Genomic DNA, 25,050 nt, shown 5'->3' with positions numbered 1-25,050 from the left:
CCAGCAGAGTCAAATGCAAAACTTGGTACCTTGGAAGATTCAGTATTTTTAAATATTTAATATAACTTAGCATTTATATTTTTTGTAGCTTGGTATATTGTGATGATAGAGCTCTAGCTGCCTGTGTAGGAAAACTCAAATTCTCACAGTTTGATGATTCAGTTGAACCTTTAACCCTTTCAAATTATTTTTGAAAACCTTTTTATCATCGATTGTTGTTCTGTAAAATTATTGGATGTAATGGAATTCTTGCTTGTTTTTACTGGTATAAGGCAAGAGTAGGATTTGAAATATGTTTGGTGATTTATTTATTTTTTTTTTAGTAAGACCAAATTACAATTTGACCACTTTCATTACAGATGATCAAACAGAACTGCAAACACAATTTTCAGATTAACATCCATTACAGCATAAAGTATTCAGTGGCAGCCTTTGCCAAGAGCTGTCCAAAACCTAATTATTCATCATTAAACTGCAGCCTGAAGACACAAAACCAGACCAGAGGTCTGCTGTATAACATTGCTGCACATGCACATAATAAAACAGAGGGTTGGATCCACAGGGGACTTGGGTCTCTGTTTCTGTTTCCTGCTCTTCACGCTACACGCCCAGCAGTTAAAATATATACTGTGTTCACAGGGAAGGGCCTTGAAGCACTGCTGGATACCTGCTTCCCCTCCAGGTGACTGCCCTGGCTGCCAGGCTGCAGTCGTGCTCCCTGCCTTGCTCTCCTTAGCCCCAGCACTTAGGGTATTGTGTAAGGGATAACAGCTATGGTGGGACAGATGGAAAACATTCCTGCAGGCCCTCCCTAATGCTTGAGGCTGAGGGGTTGAGAGGACCTTAGAGGGGCAAAGTTGATGCCAGACCTTTCACAAGCTTGGGGCGTTACAAATTCTCTACTCTGGGATGTCATTGGTGCAGCCAGGCACTGCAGGAATTCCTTGGTGGAAACTTGAGAGCCTGAAGGTTGGATGTGGGATGCACCACTTGGAGAAAGCATCCCTTTTCTGCTTTTGTGGTGCCCCTCTGGTTATAAACCCCCAACAGATAGCATGAAGGGCCAGGACAGACTAACAGTGGAGAGGGGACAAAGGAGGAGCACCAAGGCAGCAAGCACCCTGCCTGGGCTCATGCAGCAGGATGAGGCAGAACCAAGCAGTCTGTGCAGGATTCCCCACCCTGCTGTGAGATCTCAAACCCTGGAAGATATTGGTCCTCTTACAACCTGGTGTCATATGATAATCATATTTGGCATTTGGGATTCCAGAGTGCAGAAGTGAGCCACAACACGCCAAAGGTTGCTTCTGTTTGGGTGTTAGAGAATACTCCGGGTGGTGGAGGGAGCACATGGGCAGACCAGGGTGACTCTGTGCACTGGTTTACATTTGGACATCTCTCCATGACAAAAGGTGTTCATAACTTACTGTCACCCTTGTAAATAGGGCTGAGCATCTGCAAACTCAACATGACAAAGTAGAGCTCAGAAAACAGCACTCTGAAAACCAGATCCCCATCAGTTCAAGCTTTCCACATAGTATTAAAAGTAATTATGCAGAAACTCATGCTTTTGTTACTTGACTTGACCAAAGACAGCTTCCCACTTCCCATTTATGCCTTCCACTTGCATATTTTACTGGAACTTATACCTTCTGATGAGAAACATGAAAATGTATTGGGCTGTTTTTCCTTTTAAGGATGGTATATGATGAATTGGAAATAAGCATGGAAATTAAAACACTTAATGTCTCCATAAAATCACATTCATTAAGCCTTTAAACTAATCACAGTTTGAAACTGTAATGCCTGCAGCTAAAACAATTGTGTTTAAAGCAACAAGGCAGACCCACAGTATAAACTTCTATCAAGATGTTGAGCCTGTACTTGTTTTCTGTTTGCTTTCTCTTCTCTTTCAAGCCTTAATCTTCAATAAAAGCCGTGGAATAGGGCCAAGTAACATGGAAAAGCCTATGTGCTGCTGCAACAGTGAAATCCATGGCAGAAGGAAAAATCTCCTTGATAAACTGTTCAACTGCCTGTGCTAGATGGTGATGGTTCCCGCTGTTATTATGGGGGTTGTAGGTTGCAAAATTTCATGTCTCACTTTTTTTTCCCCTCCTGGCATTAAAGACTCAAATTCAGCCGTTCCTTTCTTCTCTTGTCTTTTCTTTTTGGGTAGAACAGGCAAAAATATGAACTCTCTCTCACCTTTCTATATTCTCTGCTTTTTTTCTTTAGGGTATTGTATTGCCTTTATCAGAATTATCTCCTTTTCTTTAAATCTTAAAAGTTTGATTATTACAGCCCAACAAGATTCTTCAACGAATGGACCTGGAACTGGAGACCTATATGCCCTTTCCATTTCAAAAGTGTCAATATCTTCACAATACAAAATGGCTTTCAACTTTTCTTTCTTCCTTTTTTTTTTTTTTTTTATTCAATAAAGTGATTTCAGTAAAAGTAAGCTCCAGAAATTTCTCCCACATTCTCTTCTGCCAAATATACATAGATAATTTATATGCCTGTCGGTTTTCAACTAAATGCAGCCCCCTTGAAATGTTAGTAATTTGTTGCTTAGAAACTAAATCTGCAATAAAAAATGGATCTGAAATGCTGTTTTCTATGTTAGATGCTTTCACTAAAATTATTGTATGATGACAGAAGTGCTTATGCTCTGGAAATCATCATAAAAAATATAAGTGATACAGATACTTGACCTCATTCTCTTTCACCTCAAAATATTATTTATGGCAGGGCTGAATGGCTTATCTAATATTCCTTCTTTAGGTCAAGACCTCTTTTTGGAGGGAGCTACTTCAGAACTGGAAAACCATTGCTTTTCAGCTGTATCTCTCCCATTAACCAACAAATTTTCAAAAATCTCACATCATTTTCTTTGTCCATAGAAACTTGGATTGTCTCATCACCATCTTGTTCTGTTCTACACTAGTGGATCACAAGTGGTGTCTCTTTCAGACTTGATTTTTGGAAACCCAGCTGAAAATCACTTGTGAGGGTCTGGATTTTAAAGGGAAGGCCCTCACCCTCGCTTGAACCTCCTATGTGTTGAGTGACTGATCTGTGTCTCTCCTTAGAACTAGTGACAGAACTGTCTTGTGGATCTTGCCAGGGCTAAATAAATTTGGCCCAGCTGGAATCAAATGCTACATCCTCGAAGCACTCTTGAGTGATACATATTTATTGGGACTGGTGGTGTAATACTCCCTCATGATAAAACTATCATTCACTTCTTGCTAGGGTTGCATCCAAGAGGGGAGTGGAGAATTAAACACACAATTCCTGCTAGCAGCAATAAAACATGGCAGACTAGGGAGCAAGCAGGCTCAAGATGAAAATCTAGGGGCTTGCTTTCTTACTGAATACTAGGTTTTGGTCTGTTTCATAGAGATTGGCTCATATTTCTATCTCTCTCTGGATATGGTCAAGGGTAGAATATGAAGAACTATGTGATTCAAATCTCAAAATCATTATTACCTTCTGGTTTAAAAGGCAAGCCTTATTTTTTATTATTAACAATGCTAGATCTACTTTCCTCCTTTTTAACCATAAACTCGCCAAACTGAAGGCAAAATCAAGCTAAACAAAATAGCATACATATTTATTGCTTATCTGAATTGAGCATGAATTTGTGCAATACGTGGAAAGGTCTTTATTTAGGAGTGAAAACATTTTTCTGAAAGTTATTTTTCCTGCTTTCCAGTACTTTTTAAGGAAGTTGAAATTTCTTTTTTTCCCTTTTTCCTTTTTATTTTTTTTTTTCCTGAAGGTGAAGAGAGCTTTGGCTTAATTACATTGAGCCAATTACATTTTGAGGTGAACCAGAGTCATTCCAGCGATGCTATAGAGTTTGCATCCATCAGAAAGCTGAAGTGTGGCCTGGTAAGAAACTGTTCACGCAGAGGTAATGAAATCAAGTCTGGTACATAGCAATAGCTGTCATTTTTACCTTGCATGGTAGTCTGAAATGAATCCACATGCATAAGTTGCATTGCTTTAATCACACTGATACAAGTAAAATGATACAGTAACTTCTAATTTTTCTCCTGTAATATGACTATTTCAAACTATTTAATATGACTATTTCAGACCAAAGTGTAATATTGCAGTGAAGGGAAGAAGAACTAGTTGTGGGTGAACAGTCTTTAAACTGGCATTATTGCATCTGGAAAGACAGTTGTACTAGGTGCCTTGTATATAGTTCTCTTTTTTGAGGGGTGTAAGGCCACAGTCAGGCCTTGGGAAGAAGAATTAAAAAAGTTAGCTAGTCTGCCTTTTTGTGATCAGCTCTTCACTGCTGTCTCCCCAGCTGACAAATGGTTTCTGGCTGTGTGAGTGTTCCTAGTTTGTTCCAAAGCCAATAAACTTGGTTAGATTAGATCTCCATCATAAGAGCTTGGTAAATTAGCCCATGCTGGGCCCAGGACTTTTATATCTGGCCTGTGTCCAGGTCCACAACTGCCTTGTTAAAAGCTGAGCTTGAATGGCCCTGCATTCCAGGCACTTCTGTGACTGGTGTGCACACATCTCGCAATGGGTTTACCAATTGGACAACACTCATTTTTGTATTTAATCACCTAGAAAGCTTTTCCTGCTAGGGTTCTTGCTGAGTATGCATGTTTCCATATCTTTCTCAGTTTTTATTTTATTTTTTGGATTGTCTATAAAAGATTGACCTTCCACTCTCTTAAACATTCTTGCCAACAGATATAAAGCACATGTATTGGCATAAAAACTACTGTATATGGAATGAAAATTACTGGCAGTTCTTGAAACACATTCTGCACATGAAAGCCTAATTGTATGTTGGACAGTGGCGATTGTAAAAAAGTAATCTTGAATACTTGTGGTTTAAATCCATGACCTTTACTTCTGTGAGTGGTTGCATTGATACCGAGGATGTCGAGTGCTAAGCCAAGGTGAAACTATATTCTGTGAAAACAAAGACCCATGCCAATACTCCCTGCCAACAAACAGCATGCTCTAAGTGAGGGTGAATGAGGAGATTGGTGAGGGGATTTGCAGGTTAAGGTGCAAGGAAGGACCTTGCTCGTGTGACTAAGGGGTGATTCCTACAACCTTGGATGAAATAGTTTACTAAGATAAATTTGATTCATCTTGAGGAATTGCCTTGATAACCAGAATATCTGAAAACTTCTCCATCCAACTTCCACAAGCTGGAAATGCTTTTAGGATGCAAATGTTAGAAACAGGGCCAAATTCAGTTTCTAAGATTTTGTTGACGTAGCCATTGGTCTAAACAGAGTTTCCTTGGGGTTTTTGTAATGCTACAATGAACAGAACTGATCCCTGAGATATTAAGTGTTAAATGAAGAGTCTTTGTCCTTCCTATTTTGGCATAAATTCACATTAGCTTCCCTGTAAGCATTTTCTGTCTGGCTACTCTTGGTCACACTGCATCAAGAGCACCCTGAAAGGGAGACCTAGTCAGGGTGGTGTAGGCAGTGTGCAGGCAATGTGCACTAAATACCCGTTGTACTCACTTTATCTCTGCTGAGAAATCTTTATGCAAACGCAAATGAGGAGTTAATTTAATCTAAATAATTATTTTAGATATGATCACATGTGGGAAGAGGATCAGACTAACATTGTTTTGCAGATGAGTGTTGTTTTTCCTGCCTTGTGTCCAGAAAACAGAGTAACCAACCCAGTGCAATAAAGCCTGGCTCACTCCTGTAGTTTTTTGTGTTCCCTAGTACTAATGAGAGTTTGCTTGCTGGTGTTAAACAGAGAGAGATAGAGAGATTGAGAGATAGGTCTGAAAATTGAAGTCACAGGTTTGTCTCCTGCCTGAACACAGGCATTCCCAACTCATCCTATACAGCTTCAAGAAAGAAACTAGGGAGAGGAGGAAGTGCTACTCCTAGAATACCTGTGTGCCCCCTTCACTATTCATGCCCCTGCTGAGAGCAGAAGCCAGCCTGGTAATTAGCAGCAGCACACTGTGGGGTTTGCAATGCTGATCTCTGTCTCTCCAGAGCAGGACTGGCACCACCCTTTGCTTTGCACCTGTACACAATGGCAATCACAAGGGGCAGCATCTTATTCTTCCAAACAAGATACCTCAGCATTGCCACCAGCAAAGCCCAGGCAAGGGAATGGATAGCCTAGATAATTCTTGGGCTGAATTTATACACATAGAGCAATAGAGTATGCACCTCATGGACAACAACCACAGTGCTTTCTAAAGTGAGAATGAAGGGGGAACTCTGCAGGCAATGATGTGGTTAGGCCAGATTGAGAGCTCAGGGCTCACTTGTGGTACATAGAAAGACCTCTTCACCATTAAATCACCTGTTTTCTGTTTTCATTTGCACCAGTGTAGCCCCTGACTACTGCAGATTTAAATCCGTAAGAGATGGCTCAAGGCCAAAATCAATTTTGTTTTAAAGTCTCTTCTACCAAAAATTTGGCCCTGGAACCTTGTAGTTGGAATTGTACAAAGTTTGGTTTTATTACGATATGTTTCTCCCTCTGTCCCCAAATTGGTGACCGCTTATATGAATTTTGGCAGGAGACGAATGATCCTTCACACTCAGCCTGTAAATTACAGCTATGTTTGGTTTTACATAATGTACAATTTCAACGTTGTCTAACATTTTTTCATGTATTGCGGAAGACTTTCAGGTTTTATTAAACTGGCATATAGAAATTGATTTTCCAGCTGGATGCAGTCACTTGGCAAACTCTGCATACTCTAACTACATATGAGCTAAATTACACACTCTAATAGTGTGTTTGAATTATTTTATGGCAACATATAGTTGCAGGAGCATGTGGCAGTTTCCCAGCGCTTTGCCTAACTAGGGTTTTGCTCCTAGCTAAAGGAGCTGTTACAGAGACAGACATAAATATTGCAGTGAAAGAACAAGCAGGCTGTGCCTCTTGGTAGGAGAGACTATTGCCAATTTGCACTTGCTGAGAAGAGGTATTACTGTCTCCCCATGATATGAAGAAGTATTACTTAAGGCAAGTCTAAGTCTGCAAAATTACCACTTGAGTTAGAGGGCTTTATGGATATGAAGAAGAATAGAGCTAGACTGGGGCACTTTCAGTGTCAAGGGGATTTATTTGTTACACAAATAGATGATCCATGAGAGACAGAAGAATTCTGCAGTCTGTCCGACAACATTTCTATGACTGAATTCTGGAAAACCTGGACATACTGATTGGGTTTCCTCTTTGCTAAAATGAGTCAAGATGACATTGTTCACCTCTAATATGCTCGCTTCCCAATTTTGCCATTCTTGTTCTTTGAGAGAAAGCTTTAATCCCCCCATAGCCTGATGTTTGCTTTACTCTTTGTCACAGATCAGAGCATAGACAATAATCTCAAACAAGCTACCCAAAAATAAGGACTGGGGAGGGAACTGTGCTGAACGTTTTCTCACTGAAGACCGACAGATGACATCAGTTCACATGAACCCCCAAGAACGAGGCCAGAGAGTTTTGAATTTGAAAAGATATTTGATGCCATCTGCATGCTAGAAAGCTTGGCCTGTCATGGGGTATAGCCCCTAGGGTTTGGGATATTTTTTATGATGTTCACATTTACCAGAAATCTTCAAATATCTCTGTCCAGAAGGTTATACTACTCCTACTCCAAGGTAGTGTCCAACTACAGTGACAGCCGTCTCTGTCTCATTAAGGCAGTATTTTTACTCATAGGGTGCTGTGGTGGAGAGGAGATGCAGATGGTCATACTCTGCTGGAGTTACCTCCTCGGGCCATGCAGGCTGATGCAGGAATCACAGCAGCAGTGGTGGCATTGAGATTTGTTGTGGAAACACTTCCCTCTGCATCAGAAACAATGTCTCATTCTCAGCCTCTTTGTAAAATGGAATTTCTAGGTTTGAGCCTCTTCTGTGCTGAGATGCTGCAAGAGTTTTATGTCTGCTGCAAACCCTGTAATGCATGTCCTGCTTTCCTGGTAGCAGAAAGGTGGAGAAAAGGAGAGCGGTACTGGAATGTTGTCACCAATAATCTTTTAATTCACCAGATAATTGAATATTACTGGAGAGTAATGTTTCCTTATTTCCTGAGGGATGGAATTAGCAATAAATTCTGCCACAACCTCGGAGATTTCTGATTTTGTAGCCACTGCTCCTCTTACAGTGCTTCATGTGTCAATTGTGCTATCTATTTACCACATGGATAAACACATAGCAAGCATTATATCACTTTATTAGGCCACTAATATTTGAAAGCTTTGTCTTATGACATGGTATAAACAATAAATCATATGCTCATTGCAGTTATTCTTTATGTCAAGTCTTATTTCTACATCCCAGGCAGAATAAAGTGTTCGGTACAGCTTTCTTGTTATGTCTTTCCGCCTCCTCTGTTGTTATTAGTAGATGGTGTGCCTGATTGTTCTGCCAGGGAAGGCAATGTGGGATAAATTGTGGGCTCAGATGAGGGAATCGGAAATAAACGTCTCAGTTCTTACACAGTACTTGTGGCTGTGATTTCATTTGGGAGAGCTGGGTGCACTAAGGGCCAGATAGCTAAAGTTCAGACAACACTACAAAACTGTTTTGCTTAAGAGTGCTATTTCAATATTTCCTATTGAAAAGGGCACTCTAGATGACAGGGAGTTGAGGTTGTATGTAGAATTTAGGAGGTGTAAATACAGTCCAAGGTATCACACTGGTAAGAGGTCTTTATCAAAGGTTTGTTGTATGAGGTGACCTGTTGAGCAATTTCTTAAGCTGACAGCATTCCATACAATTCCAGACTATGTATTTCTGGTAGAATTGTTAGGAAGAACAACAGATATGTATTTTAATGAAGAAGTTTATTAATTTTGTCACAAAACAAAGAAGTATTTTATGTCATCTTGACCACAGCCATCTGCTGTGCAGCATCTATGCTTGCTGCCCATTAAAGCTTTCACCTTTGTTTCCTGGTGCCAGGAAAGACCATGGAAGCTTTCTTAGCTGCAGCATATTGTTTGTTGGCATTAGTTTTAATCTTTTAGAAGCATCAAGCAGGCTTTACTTTCCCTTTCTTCTCTCCTGCTGGATTAGAAACAGGGGTGGGGAGGTGAGGGACAGAAGAGAAACACAGAGATATCAGCTGCAGGGTTCTAGAATGCCTTTAGCCTGTTCTTTCACCTACAGTAGGTTTAATCCAAGCTGTGGAGAGAACAGCTCTTGCCTGCCTTGGCTGTCCAGGGCCTTCTGCATGACATTCTTGAAGAATCACTTCAGCCAAGCATTATAACAAAAGCATCATTGACTTTGTCAGACTGTTCCTTGAGATAAAATCCCCCTGACTGAGATTTCTTACCATAGTCATGGTCAAGCATACAAAACTTTCATAAACAAGATTCACTGAAAGCCTTGAATGCCTGACCTTTCTGTTCTGGAGACTCTGCTGGGGAGCAACCATACCACATTGCATATTTCCCAAGACCTTTCTTGATTGCTATCACTTCTCTCAGCTGATTTTCCAGTGGGTAGCTTTAACCACAGTGGATTATAGCTATTTCTGTGGATCTGAAGGCATGTTTCATAACAGCAAGTGGATACCAGGGATCCCAGAATCTTTCCTGAGGGAGATTGACTCAGCTTTGCAGGTCTTTCAGGAAGCAATCAGCTATCTTGCTGTCCAAAGCCACAGCATCCTCAAAGAAAAACTCAACCAAAACAACCAACCCAACATGGTATAATCTGAATGTCACAGAACATAAATCTATGTCAAAGTCTTTCTCTTGACATATACTTTTCCTGCTCAAGTCCCTTGTTTGTTATATCTTGAAATCAGATTGTTCAGTAATTGAACTGTTTCCAGTATGATTGTGTGAATAAATGCATGAACTGAGCTACCTGGTTGGTAGTAACGTTATTCTGACTAATCACAACCTCATCTCTCTCTAGTCTTTCTCTAGTTCTGGAGTGAAGAAATAAAAAGGGAGAAAGGCTGTGACTGTCTTGTACTAACCTGAGGCTGCTCACAAGACAAGATTTGGCCTACTATGCATCAAGACTGTAAAAGTTTGGGAGAGTCTTTATGTTGCCTTTTTTTTTATGTCTGAGTGGAGCACCTGCAGGGAGAAGGAAGAGGAAGGCTTCTCTTCAGAGCAGTATCTCCTGTCTGAGTCTAAATCTGGGATTGTCTATCTAGTCTTGCAACTTCAAGGAAAACAAATGCCACACTATCTAGTATGTAGATCTTCTTAGGGCCTTAGCATATTTGTTCCCTAATTCAGGCCTCTCTTCTTTCTGCAAATCACTCAGAAAGACATCCTGTTTTCCACAGATTTTTGCCAGACCATTTGGGGGAATTCAATTTCAACCTCTGCTTTGTTAGCAGACTGCCCACTCCATCTGTTAGTTGTTTGGTGTTTGTGAGGAGTGGTTTGTGGCCTAAATTGCATAAAGTCTTGTTCTTAGTGGAAATCAATCACACAACTATATTCTTTTGCTCTTTAAAAAATAATCCAGCGCATTATTTTTTCTTCTAATCCAGCTGATTGGTTGCCTGAAATTTTCAGAGAAGAAAATAATAACCAATGAATAGTGAAAAATCATTAGCAAATAAATGCACTTGTTTTCTAAACAAAGTCAAACATTCAAACAATTTTTACCATGAGGAGGAGGGAACGTGTAGTATGGGTAACTAGTGTCCATAAACCCATCAGGATGACCTGCTTTTCCTGAAGTCAGTAACATATTTAGTATTCATTTCCATAAGGTAATTGCTGTATCCCACTCCTTTTGTATTACTTGGAAACTGTGCACTCAACATCCCGAAGTGCTGTGGTGGGGGTTTTGTGCAAAGGAGAAGCTCTCAACTGAGGATCCCTGTAAATAAGAGCAGAAGTTTGGTTGTGGTTACAAGCATGTGAGTAATTTGGGTGTGAGGCACAGTAGGTTTAAGGGTGTGAGGCTCACTGGAAGAAGAGAATAAAAAGAAAGTTTAAAGGCGATGCCAGCGTGCTGAAATGTGTTTACTAGAAGGTGGCTTAAGCCGTTGTCATCTTCCATAAATGCAGACATGTTATGGGCCGTGGGGATGATAGGGTAAGCAATAAGCACGCGGTGTCATGAAGGGCCACATCTGTCCGGTTTTGCAGTTGCTCCTAATCCAAGCATTGAATCCCCCTCTTCCCTTCACTGCCCTTTGTCAAGGTGCCTTGTGCCTCCCACATGCTGCAGGGAGATGCTGACAATGTGGTATGGATCAGAATACCCTTCCCAGCATCGGGAAGGGAAAAATTCGACATTGACTAATGCCCGATTAAATCATATGTTTGGGATCTCCTGGGTCACGAACTGTGAGAACTTTCCATGAAAATTATGAGCCATAACTCAAGCAGGCAGCTCTGGGACAGTTGCGCAGCTGCACGAGGCATGCGAGCTACCCTTTTGCACTCCGGGTTGATTTTTAAAAAAAATTTTATTTATTTATTTTTTATTTTAATTCTTCTCCCGGTAACCCCGTCCGTGAGCCGCAGGTGAGGCGGGAGCGCGCAGTGCCGCGGGCGGCCCCGAGGGGGCGCTGGTGGCACGGCCCGCGCCGCCCCGGCTCCACGGCGCGGATCCCGCCCGGGATCGCTCTCTGCCCGGGATCGCTCTCTGCCCGGGATCGCTCTCTGCCGGGATCACTCCCCTCCCGGGATCGCTCTCTGCCCGGGATCACTCCCCTCCTGGGATCGCTCTCTGTCCGGGATCACTCCCCTCCCGGGATCGCTCTCTGCTCGCGATCACTCCCCGCCCGGGATCGCTCCCCGCATCTTGTCAGCGCCGTGCCTCCCGCGGCAGGCGGGGAGCGGCAGCAGCTCCGCTCCCCGCTGCCACCCGGAGCGAGCTGGGACACACGGGGGTGTCCTGCGGGGACAATGGGGACGCCTCCCTTCCCGCGGAGGACGGAGGTCACTGCCAAACTTGGCGTAGGGCGACAAGTTTTTTTTTTTCCATGCACCCCTTGTCCAGCTTCCTGCTTGGAGAGGAGAAGTGCCCCACTGCATACGCCTGTGCCCAGGATTCTAAGTTGTACTTCCCGGGAGGAGAGAGCTGGGGGAGCAGTGGGGTGCTCTGCTGGCCCCCTGTGACGCTGTTGGGCTTGCTCTGTGTTGCAACGGAAGCTGCAAAAAAAGTGCTTAATTGTTTTATTTATCGGGGGGCTTAGCTGCAACAATATGTGACTTCAAGAATCTCAGAGGGTTCTCTCAGCAAGACTTTCTGGGGTAAATTTAAAAAAAGAAATGCTGTCAGGGATCAAACAAGACACTTTCTCCGTGTCTCGCTTCTCCCACACGGTGCTCGAAGGGAAAGAGAAGCATAGGAAACAGGCAAACACAGATGAATCCCTTCCTGCCAAAATTTCCGCTGGAAAACACCTCCGTCTCCTACTTTTACCATTAGCCTCTTTAGCTGCTTTGCGAGATTGATTTGATGCATTGATTCTATTATGGCAGAGCTTGCAAAGAGTGAAAGAACATGAAATATAGTCCCCCAAAGAGCAGATTTCTTGGGCTAGGAAGATTCGTACAGACTAGCAGCAGAAAGAGAACACTAGCAAGTTTGCTAAATAAAAGCAGATACCAATCATAAACAATTACATATGTGCTTAAAAATTCTCCTCCTGACATCTTTACATTTTCTGGTGGAAGTCACCTTATGAATATCAGCAGATGAATTATTCTATATGGGTAAAGAGTTGAAAAAGCAAAGGACATCTCACTTTTTCCTTTAACCTTGGGGAATAGAAAAGATCTGGCTCTTGCATCTCTTTTGAGAATACAGTGACTGTAAGGGAAAAAGTCATATGCATTGGAAGGCTTCTGAATACATCTAAATAACAGGCATATCAATGAAATGCCAGACTTTGGCTGAACGATAACCCATATATAAATCATACGGTGCGCTGTTTACCTTGAATATATGCTGAACTGCAAATCTAGCTCTGCTGGGAATTTTGCATAGTGGACCAAAACAGACTGGCTAAGAAGTACATCTGCTTCATCCATTTTTTGTACAAGCAGAGCTAAACCAATGGTCTGAAACCTGCAGTGGAAAGTGGGAATCTGTTTATATTCTGTCTAGAAGAGCATCTCTGTTTATTTGTTTGTAGTTAGAACGAATATCTTGTGGTCATCCAACTATTAATTTTAAATAATATTTGCTGTGAATGTAATTGCCTTTCTGAGTAACACATACTCTCTTGCAATCAGTCTAGTTTCTTGAGAAGCTATTAATTATTCTCACTTCTTAGCTCAACAGTTTCAGTGCATAACTTTCAGCCTGCGGTTTGATTGCAAACTTTCTCCTTTGAATATTCGTTATGCATCTCGGATGTCTAAACATACAGCATGGTATTGTTTCTGGCTGCTGAGTGTGTGACTCAGATTTTTAAGCAGTAGAGGGATAATTGGCAAGTAACAAACTTTCAATACAAATTAATCATTCTGGCATCATGGAAAATGCAGGATTCTCAAGGATTTCCAGAAATACCTACTGGCTATATGAATATTCTGAAATAATGAATAGCATTACTCACGGCCAACTGAAGTTGGCTGTCAGCTTGGCAGTCATGCCTGCAAAATATTTTTGAATAAGGTTTATGCCTGTTTGTTTTTTGCTGTTCAGCTAGAACAAGTGCTATCACTTCCTAACTCGTGATGAATTCAGTGTTGCCAAATCCTGTGATTTTTATCGCAGGTCTCGTGATACTTGATGGGTTTTTTTCCCTGTAACTTCTCATTCCCGGAGACATTTAATTAGGTGAGAATCTCAGTTTTCATTTTTATAGAAATCAGTTTCTACTCCTCAGACTGTGAAAAAGTTTGAAAGTATGACCCAGGGGCATTCTAAAGACAGCCACAAACCCCAGAAAAAATAAAAAAGTTTCCAACTTTTTTTTTTTTTTTTTTTTTTTTTTTTGGCTCATGGCAGTTCCTCAAACATCTGATTCCTGATTCATGACTTCTGAATATTTAAGGATAGGACTACCCTTAATGAATTTTCCCCTTTCCCTCCCTAAATTTAAAACACCAATACATTTTCTTCAAAGGGGAGGACTTACTGTTGTGTAGCCACAGTGAGGCCACATGGACGAGGTTCAAAGCACTCCCTGGCCACCTGTACTCTCAACTCATCCCAACTGTGATCTGGATGCATTTTTTTGCTTCGTGTTATTCCTCTCAAAGGTCAAATTCTTTGGCTCCCAAGTGCAATGAAACACATTACACACTGTGCTGTTACAAGGTGACCCTCCCTAGGGCCTGAAATAGGAGACCCATTGCCTTCTCAGGAAAACCTGCCACTAACAGTAAAGAGTGAAGCTTTGCATGATCAGCCTCATATGATGGGAGGGAATGCAGGCATTTGTTGGAAAATTTTTCAGTTACAGGAACACGAGATCATCAGGCTGTTCACAGATGAATATTCCTTTGATATTACACTCACCATCAAATACTCCCCTCTCATCCCACTTTTTACTTAAGAATGCGTGAAACATTCCCAGTTTCTGTGACTGTAGGTGCTGTTTGTAAGTGTTTCCAAAAGGAAAAGTGTGTATTAGTGCTAGTGTAAATAACGTACCATTAATGGGTTTTTCAAGCTGTTTGATTAGGCGTTTTCAGAGCTTGCTGAAAAGCAGCATTTACAGGTTTTGAGGAGTTTTTTAATTTTTTAGAAATTTGGCTTTGTTCCAACTGGCCTGGAGACTCCTTCTTTTTTTAAAAATTCCTATGAACTGGAAAAATGTTCTCCAGAGACATTGGCAAGGGATGTCTCATGCAGCAGTCAAACTGAGTAGAAAGTCTGTCTGATTTTTCAGCCTCTTCTCCACCTTCCCAAATACTTTGCTGCTCTCTTTCCCTGATACTAAGCCATAGTGCCACCTTCCCTGTAAAACAGCCCATCCTCTCTCTGGCCTGGAGATTCCTGGCCTTCCTCTTCTTTCTGATGCACCTTCATCATCCTCCTCACTACTGCAACTGTCTGCAGGGTATGAGAGGAAGTATTTAGAAAAAAAAAAATATTTTGAGCCTCCTCCAAAACTGTGTCTATCCAGGGACAAGGACAGAACTTAGGAGAGGGTGACAGCTCTTGCCCTGGCTTGCAAGAAGACATTTTTAGCAGGGATGAGGCTTTTCTTTCCTCCCCTATGTGCTCTTCCTATGAAAACTGATGATGAAATGAATGATTGCTACTGACCCTGCTTTTTATGCCTAATCTGACGGAAAGACTCTGAGTTATTAAAAGGGGTGATTAAGAAAATAGAATTATTTTGTCATAGAACACAAGGCTGAAAAGGTATCTGGCTAAACTAAACCTGAAAGACAAACACATTTATTGCCCTGGCCTGCATCTCTTCTTTGACCTGAATGACATCTTCTGCCTCCAGACTTTCCCTTCACTTGTGAGAAGTTTTGATCCTGATCTGGGCATGCCAACTGAAATGGGAAGGGGAAAAAATTGCCACTAAGGGAAAGGCTCTATAAAATAGACTATAGTGGAAGGAAATTAAAGATAAGGAGAGCTATGAGAGACTCACTGTTGAAATGCACATTTCACTGACAGGGCCTTCACAACAAGGAGAGATAAAAAGGAGCAGGGGGAATATCCTGCATACATGGGAAGTCAGAGAGCTTTCTTCTGTGTCCAGGAAAAGGCACCGTGTGTGACAGAAGGCCTGGAGCCCTCTCTCCTTCTAAATGACCCACAGTGTGGAAGGGTATCATCCTGGGTGGATTTGTCCAAAATTTTTTCCCTCCCCAGGTGACTGGCCTGCATGGTGAGCCTGTGTGATAATGGGGGGGTGCCCATTCCCTCTTACTACAGTGTCAGATTATGTGACAGCCAGCTGTGTGCTGGCATACAGGTGGCTGTATTCTCACTTGATGAGTCAGGAAATCCTCCCTCGTCCTCTGTGCATAAGTCAAAAAATGCTGGGTTAATGTTTTTGTGGGATTTGACTGGAGTATTTGAGAGGTTTCTTTCCAGTCAAAACAAAACAAAACAAAAACCCCAAACCACATTGCCAGATGCTACACTGCTGGTATATTATAAAACAAAGAAAGCTGTAATTTTGTCACAGATATATCTGGGACAGGGCTGATGGAATCAGGCTGAGGAATCAGAGCCTTCAAAGAGACCACAAAACCGGCCACGCAATAAGCCTATTTTTTTATATGATTAGAGATGGTTAAGCATGTGAATTTGTATCACAAAATAAGCTCCGGGGTTCTCTTCCTGATGAGGCACAAAAAGCAATATTTAAATGGGAAATGCTGGAAGTTGCTGGCCCGATCCCTGTGTCCCATGTGCCTACCACAGTGACTCATGGAAGCTGCGGTTCTCGTGATCTGCTCTCCTCCGGGGCTGGCGCCCCCCATTCAGATGACTCTTTCCATCGTGAGCTGCAGGAGTCCAAATAAAAAGAATACTGTGGTGCACTGTGGAAAATGTGTTCAAGCCTAAGAGCCAAAGAGGAAGGAGAAGGGGGGCTCACAGCACTTGAATTACTGCTCCCATGAGACAACAGGACTAAGAAGATGACTGGGAAATGAGGCTGAAAAGAGACACTATGATTTTTGTGAGTTGTGTTAGCAAATCCTGGAGCTAAAAATTTTAATTTTTGTGATGGGAAATCAAAAACTTCTGAGAAAATCAAAACTTTCTCATGGAAGGCGCATTTGGCAGAATTCACATTTTCCTTTAGCAAAAGTGGTAACTCTTCAATGAGCTTTCTGATCTGTTCTGCTTCCCATATTTAGCCCTGTTTCAAGTGGGACTGAGCATGGGGTGTAGTTACTGCCTCCACAACTACACTTATGCAGATGCCTAATTAACCAGTTTGATCAGCTGTCACTGGGCTTCTCTCTGCAGAAGTGCTTGCAATTCTTTTTTGAAAATGCATCTTTAAAAGTTCTGGCTCCCCAGAGGCTGAACAGTAAGAATAGCACAATATTATGAGTGATGACACATGGTGTCCCTTCTCTTCCCTCTAGCTGAAGTTCTGAGCCCATGTACCTGGCAGAGAGATGCAGCAAACCAGAAGAAGTCTAGTAGAACATATTTACCAGAATTTCAGGCTTTTCTACGTAAGCTTCTGTGCTGAAATATGTAACTTGAGCTTTCAGTAGTCTCAACAAAGCTTATTCTGGAGTTCCATAGCTCCTAGAGCGAAACATGAGCACAGTCTGTAAAAGTGGGTCCTTTTATGAGTTCCTGGTCTACTGGACTTTTAAAAATAATTAACAGGGTATCCACCATGCCATACCCCGGCTTTTGTTTTTGTGAAATGAGTGGGATCAAGGAATTTTTCATAAACCCCAGATCACAAACTTTATGTGAGTCTGTAATGTCATTTTGAAGGAAAAACCCACACCTGACCCCTACAGAGATGTTGTTGATGGTGACTCAGTTGAACTTGAAGGTTCAGAGTATTTGAAGCATCTTCCTCCCTCTTCTAGGACAGTAGCAGAGAGGGTGAGGTGGTACAAAGTCTGCTGACTTCAGCAGCCTGTGCACTTTCCTCTTGTAAGTGACACTCCTCTTTCAAATGGCTCTTTCTACCTCGAGTGGCACCAGTTTAGTCAAATAGGAGAGCAATGTGCTATGGAAAATGGAGTTCTGCTAGAGGGCCAAGCTTTTCTAAGGGGAAAAAACAACCTCTTAGGTGTTCTGCTTATCCCCAGAAAGCAATGCATGATTCTGCCTTTGCTAAAACCATGGAGGAAGGCACTCACCTGCCATCATGCTGGCCTTGTGAAATTTACTGTATGGGTGTTATACAGGATCTTCTCTTCCCTGGGCAACAGCATTTTAGCTACAATTGGTACTGGAGAGCAGAATATCATTGGACAGAGAATATCGCTTTGTTCTTCTGGAATCAAGAGAGATCTGTATGCTGCCCCTATAAATCCAATATACAGAGAATGTGCCACCAAGGCTCATGGAAGCTAGAGTTCCTTACAGTTACTCTGCTGTCCTTCAAACCTAACATTATGTTTCCATGTTTGACTTGGTCCAAGATCTTCTTCAAGAACCTTATACAATTCCAAGGAGAAAGTGCCTGCAGTGTAAAATTAGAAACAGGAAATGACCAATACAATAATTTGGCTTTTGACCAAGATCCACCTCCACTGGGGGTAAAACTCACTTTCCCAGTGACCAGAGAAGGCAGACAGGGCAAAGCAGATCATTTGCTTTGATGAACTACTCAAAGTGACCAGGAGTAGGGGCTGAATTGACAGTTTGTTAATTTTATAGATACATGGATTACTTAATTGGAGTAAATTAACAGTAGCATCTTAAAAATTTATCTCTCCTGAGTAACTAAGTAACAGAGAACAGTAAATAGAGAACAGAAACATATAGATGATAGGCAAAACAAAACAAATTTGCAAATAAGGAGGAGAGATTTGAACTGGCTTATAAGAGGCAGTGGGCTTCATCCTCTAAGGAAAACAAGAGTGGCTTTTTGAGTTATGAGTTTGGCGGTTCGTTTTCTGTTCTTTGCACTGAAACTGTGGGTCTTGTTTGGACCATGAAACTCCTAAGGAAACGTGAAATGCTTCCACAAGAATAAATGTAATAAAATCTGAAAGGCAGTAGAGGAAAGAACATATTTTGTAGACTTTGTTCCATATAAATGAGTGACTAAAACTTGGAATAGATAACTTGCTTAGCATTTCCATCTCTTCAGTTCACAATGAACATTCTCAAGCTCTCCATAACTCTTTTAGATAAATTAGGACATATCCAAGTTAAACATGCAGATATTTATAACATGGAAAAATTTCAAGAGTTCAATGCAAGTAAGAGGAATCAGGAAGCTGAACTGGGAAGGTACCCAGATTTGCAGATCTGGAAACAGGGTAGGGGAGAGGAAAACAGCTTGAAAGGAGACATGTGAGACCACAAACACTTTGTATGCTTGATCCAGTAAGAGAAGAGAGCTGTTTCTTACCCCTTTTTTGTAAGGTAACTTGATTTCTCCAGGTGGAAAAGCTTCCCAGTGAACTACAGCAGTCTTTGGGTATCACCAATATTGGGTAGCTCAAGAATAATGAGCAGTGTACATGTATTTTTCCTGTTTGGGAGTGATTTCATTTTGTTTTTTCTTAATTTTTAAGTACTTTTACTGTGGTTACCTTTGTTATTTTATCAGGGAGAGAAACAACGTATTACTGGGGAAGGGAAAGTACAAAAAAAGTAACCTAGCCTATTTAAAAATGGCTCCATTTCATCAGGTCTTTCTTTTAGGACAGGACATTTGAGGAGGTGTGCATGTGCCAGCCCTTAATGGGATACAGAGACCCCATAATTTGGTGGCAAATGGTAAAGGCTAGAGCCCTGTGCTTGGGTGTTACAAGGTGGTCTGTTGCCTTTATGTGCATATTTGCAAACATTGGGAAGAGAACAGAGCATGACTCAGTCTGCAGAATGAACTACGTGACCAGCAGCAAAACTCACTGAGTTCCCCCTGCCCTCCCCTCTTATTGGAGTTTCCATGTTTTGGGGAGGAAAGGAAAAAGAATAGCTAATTACCTTGAATGGTGCATTCTGCAGCAGAGAATGGAAATTAAGTCTGTATGAGAGTTTGGCACTGGGAGAAGAGAGGATGCAGAGGCAGCTGAGAAGCAGTTCTGAAGTTTGGTTTATTTTGATTCAAACCTGTGAGAAGTGGATGCTGCAATTTGTGTCATTATTTTTATTGTTTACAGGGGAAAAATAAGCTAGGCCCAGAGAGCTGTCTGAATTGTCCTACACAGAGAGCCTGGGGAGTCCCACAGGAACAGGGCTTACCCTTGCTACCTCCTCTCTGCCACCCACAGCCACTCTTTCACACCACTCAACTCCCGCTGCTCCCTTTTTTGGAGGGAAAGGGGAACTGCTGAAGACTCCCCAAGGGACACTGGACCTTTTTCCTTGTGCTTGGAGAATAGGGGAAAAACACTGGACCGCTTTTTCTTGCCCTAGTCCCAAAGAGCGAGAGGCAGATGAAGGTCTTCACTCTTCTGTCCTTCAGGGTAAGGTGGGAGCTATGAGCAGAGCCTGTGAGCACAGTACACTGTGCTCAGAGGAGGTTTTCCTTGTTATCCCTGCAGAGGGTTGATCCCTTGCTGGGGGCAAGGGGAACACAGCTACCTGTCCCACTGGGTGATGGTCCTGGCTTCAGTGCCAGCTGAGAACCAGTGGAGTAGTGCTGCACAGGAGCCAGTCAGCATGTGGCCAGGTAGGGATGCAGGGAACCCAGCCACCAAGTTAACTGCTGTTCAGGCACTTCAATTCACATATTCAACAGTCCTGAAAAGTACAGAAACAGTCTCAGTTCCAAGCTGTCCCTTTTTTGTGTCAGGTAATTTAATTTCTTCCTGGAGGGACCAATGTTCAGATGATGAAAAGCCTTTGTCTTTGCATGGGGCTGTGTGAGATGGCAGCAGATGAAATCTCCCAGAATCAAAGAAAACATGACCACCAACTAGGTCCAAGTTACCATCCTTTGGATTTCTGTGCAGACTGCAGCTGTCCTGCTGGTGCCCTTTCCAAAATCAAAGCCCTCTACTCTGACAGCCAGTTAGCGGGACTACAGCTGCCTCTTGGAGAGGAGTGAAACAAGCTGGCACGAGTTATCTTGCGTTCTCTCAATGGAAAGTTACGTTTTCCTTCTATGACAGCATCCACTTGGGATACTAAAATAACTTTCCAGTGCCTAATTAAGCTTCCACATCCTTATTGGGAAAAGATGGTGGTATAGAAGGGTTGAGATCTGCCCACTGCAAATAAACGGGTAGTCAAGGGATACAGACCAAGAATCCTGGCTCCAAGGGCCCCACAAGCTAATAGCAGGCAACCCCAATTTGCCTGGGTGCAAGAAGAGACACCTGCAGTGGATTGACTTTTATTCAGGGATTTAGGTCTCAACCTAAGGAAAGATAATTGAAATGCTTTAATTTTTTGTGGTTTTGTTGTTGTTGTTGTTTGGTTGTTTTATTTTGCTTTGGCATTGGTAACTATTCTAAATAAAAAAATAGCACCAAAGCTCACCATAATTGTGTTAATAATTTCCCTCCCAGATTTTTTTGATTTTTTTCAATCAAACAAGTAATTTTTTTTTTTCTTTTTGATGAAGTCATCTGTCCTGGGAATAAAAGAGGGTCAGGGAAAGTATGACAGTATAAAAGAAAAAAAATTCCTTTCCAGATACTGTGGAAAAAAAACCTGCAAGGTCTGTAGCAATTCTTTTCTATAGTGCTAGTCAATATACAGGGATAACAAAGTTCAGCTATATATTCTGAATTTACACTTCTATTCTGATGAGTTAAGTGGTTTGAATTACTCTTTCTCTCCCCCTTCCCTCCTCACTTCCATTATCTGCTGTCTTTTTTTTGCCGTATTCAAAAACCACGTAATAACTTCAGTCAATCAAAAAAATCATTGTTTGCACCAGAACTTACAATGGAGAACTTTCCTCTGGTCTTGTCTGTGAATAGATTGAAAAGACAACAAATAAAACATCTGGGATTTGCTGTTGATCACTGTAAACTTGATGATCTTATTAATTTTGTATGTAGTGTTTCCATTCATGCTATTTATATGTGTATGTGTAGCACTTCAAGTGTAATCACCAAAAAGTCAAATTTACAGGCATACTTATGTATCTGTAGAAAAGGTTTTATGTATAGCACTTCTGGATACTCGAGATTTACAGAACTGTTTCTTCACTGAAGTTGATGGAGTTAGTCTTGATACATATCAGGATGCTAGGATCCCCTAGTTTAAGTAGTCCAGGAGTGCTGGTTTTTATGGAGTTAGCAAGGTGATCCCACAGTTGCATCAAGGCCGAAAGAAACTTATTAAATTGTAAGCATAATGAGATTCTTGAACTGAACCTTGAAGGAAGGTGTATTTTAGATGCGTGGAACTAGTTTTATTTGTGGCTAGAAAATACAATCCTGAGGATAGATGACCTTGCAAAGGTAGCATTTAAGTTAAATAAAATCACCCAAATGAGGTTTTCCTGCTCAAGGAATTTGGTCTTACCTCTTAAATAAACATAAATAAAGAATTAGGCTCTGTTATTAGAGGTCCTGACTAGAAGTACATTGCAGACTGCTAATTCATCAAAATAGGTTTGTTTGGGCTATTTTTTTGTTGTTTTGGTTTGGTTGATCTTTAAGTTTTATCATTTCAAAGCTTGTTTCTCCTTTGTACCAAATGTACTAAATAAAATTAAATACAGGCTATGGTATCTGTTCTGGCTGCTGATGGAATTATTCTATGCTTGAGTGTAATTTCTTATTGACCTTAGAAACGCAACTCTCAAAAGCTAAGAAATTTGTGTATTTTTCTAAAAATAGTGTACCAATTACCATGTAATTGCATTACAAAGGAAATATGGGACTTATTTGTAAGGTATCATTTTATTGCCACCTAAATTTATGAAGTTAATGTAAAGATTCTTGTGATTTTCACAGGCCTTGGAGCAGCTCTTGTAAATAACTGTAAAAACACTCCAGAATCCTTCCAACAGTATGTACTATAGTCATGGTGAGTATCTAAAATATTTGTTCTAATAAAAAAATCAATTTTAAATTTTGGTGGGTAGCCTATTTTATTATTAGTAAGATAATACTTGGGTGTGCTTAATCAAAGTAGCATGAGAATCTGGGAAACGCAGCAACATTTCTCATCTGCTTTCAGAGCTGTGGTGACTACAGCATGTACCAAACACATGGCTGCTTGTGTGAACCCCAGGGGTGCTCTTACAAAAGCAGTCACTTTCTTTAGAATAGTACCTGGTTGCTACTGGTCCTTAGTGAAGTCAGTGCCATGCCAGAATCCGGGATGGTGGCACTCTGGTGCCAGCTCTGTCATAGGGCTGCTGAGTGTTCTCAGTGCTGTCACATCTCCTTGTGTTTCCAGCCTTCTGGGAAACGAAATTCTATTTGGGATTTTTTCCAAAGTGTTTTCCCAGAGGTCTCCATAAGAGAAAGTGGTCTAGCTTTGCAAGAGAAGAAGTTCACCCAGTCAAGAAACTGCAGGAAGCCTTGGGGTTTGTTATAAATACGGCCCAACGTAGCCTTGGTCCAGCAGAGCGCGGGAGTGTGGGCACAGCCCTGGCTCCTGAGCTGTACCACGGATTCGGTGCCCAGAGGTGACCTGACCTCACCCATGGCCTCAAACAGCTGGAATCAGAGCAGGCTCACATCAAAAAGAGGGAGACAGCAACTTTTCACCAGTGAGATCTGTTGTGAGGTGTTTTACAAACACATGCAAAGGTGGGGTCTGTGGCCTGGGGAGCTCAAAGGTAGGCATAGCCAGAAGGTGAAATAAAGTTAGTTTGGAAGAAAATTCAGGAAAATGTAGGATTTGTGACAACAAATACTGTTCATTTGCTTTTGGCTGCTTTCATGGGGTATACTTAAACTATTTTTACAACCTTTGTGTGTGTTACTGCAGAGGCTGAATGGAAACTGTTTGAGGCAATAACAAATGGGCAGGAAAGGGTTACCTCAGGTTTAAAAAAATGTTAAATATTTCTTCTTATTGTATTCTGCTATATCAAAAATATCTTTGAATACTTCTGGTTTCTCATTGTCTGTTTGGATCATACACAGCACCCATTGTATATTCTAACCAATCTTAATTCTTTGCAAATGTTCAGCCCTAAAGCTGCCTGTGTTTCCAGTCCCACTGTCATAAAAGTAATTGACTTCATAGGGTTATTATGCATTTTCCTAATTATTGATATTTCTCTCCACCGTATGATGCTAATTTAACTTTTACTTTTTCCATCTTGGATTTATTCCTGATTTTCTTGCATACTTTTTTTTTTTTTTTTTTTTTTTGGTCCTGGCAGAATGTTGGCCTAGGCTCCAAGTATCAAATTTAAGTGTGACAGAGTCTCTATTCAATTCCAAAGTTATTTTCCATTCTTTATTTTCCTCAGTATTGACATGGGACACAGTTCCAATAAACAGCTCATATAGCCTAGTACCTCTGATGACATATGCATTTCTGCAAGCTGGGTTTTTGCGGGTTTTGTTGGTTTTGGTTTTTTTGTTTCCCATCTCTCCATATATCCCCATATGCGGAAATTGTATTTGTGGGATTTTTAGTAATATTTCTTCCATAAACTAAATTTTGCCCAAGTTTATTGCTCACTAGTTACACAGTTGTTCTTTATTAAAATAACCCTCCTTCCTATAGTTTTTTAAATAACATTCTATGCACCTCACCTTCAGCTAGTTTTACTATGTGACCTTGCATAATGAAACCGCTCCAGTACCTCAGATAAAGAGCAATGTGCAACTGCTCAGCTTCCAGAAGGGTGTTGGGAGATTTAATGCGCTAGTTTTGGGATATGCAAACAGCTCTGCTTAGCTCAAAGATAAGATGGCCCAAATAATTCAAAGATAAGGAAATACAAACGGGAGGTTCTTACTAGCAACACAGGGCTGTGAATTAAATAGTGGTTTCTGGGTTTTGATTTTAAATTTTCTACCTAGAAAATTTCACTTGGAGGAAATTACTGGGCTTTTTTTGTCTATTTGCAAAAATATATGTGAATATTATAGTTCTCTGAACATTTGTACTTCACATTTGGTAACCTTTGTTAAGGTTAACACTGCCTCTGAAATGAATGTATTCAGGGGCTTGTGAGTTCTGTGTCTGGTTTCAGAGAGGTAAAACTGAGTATTGTGTATTAAAGTTTATATTTGGAAAGTGTAAGCAGGAATAATGCAAGAGCCCTGTGTTGGACCTTTGCATGGGGACTGAGTAGAAAATAGTAAGTATCTGAAGCTGGAGTCAAGAATGTCTTCTGAATGATGTCACTTTCTCAGTGACTATAATCACATCATCTCCTTGCTGCTTTTAAGCAAGGAGGAAAATCCCTAGTAAAAATATAAGTCTGCTCATGAAGAATTCATAAATAGAGAAGGAAGTTAGTGTCTTATTGAATAAGTGACACCAAATAATTTGCTCCATTCAGATTTTTCCAGTAGCATGTGTAACTCAGTCAAATTGCATTTCCTGAAATTTAATG

This window comes from Pseudopodoces humilis, chromosome 1 (genome assembly GCF_049639895.1).
Source record: "Pseudopodoces humilis isolate 2021_Gansu_Grassland_sample_001 chromosome 1, ASM4963989v1, whole genome shotgun sequence".
NCBI lineage: Eukaryota > Metazoa > Chordata > Aves > Passeriformes > Paridae > Pseudopodoces > Pseudopodoces humilis.
The sequence above is the reverse complement of the archived record's forward strand: the minus strand, read 5'-3'. Positions refer to the sequence as shown.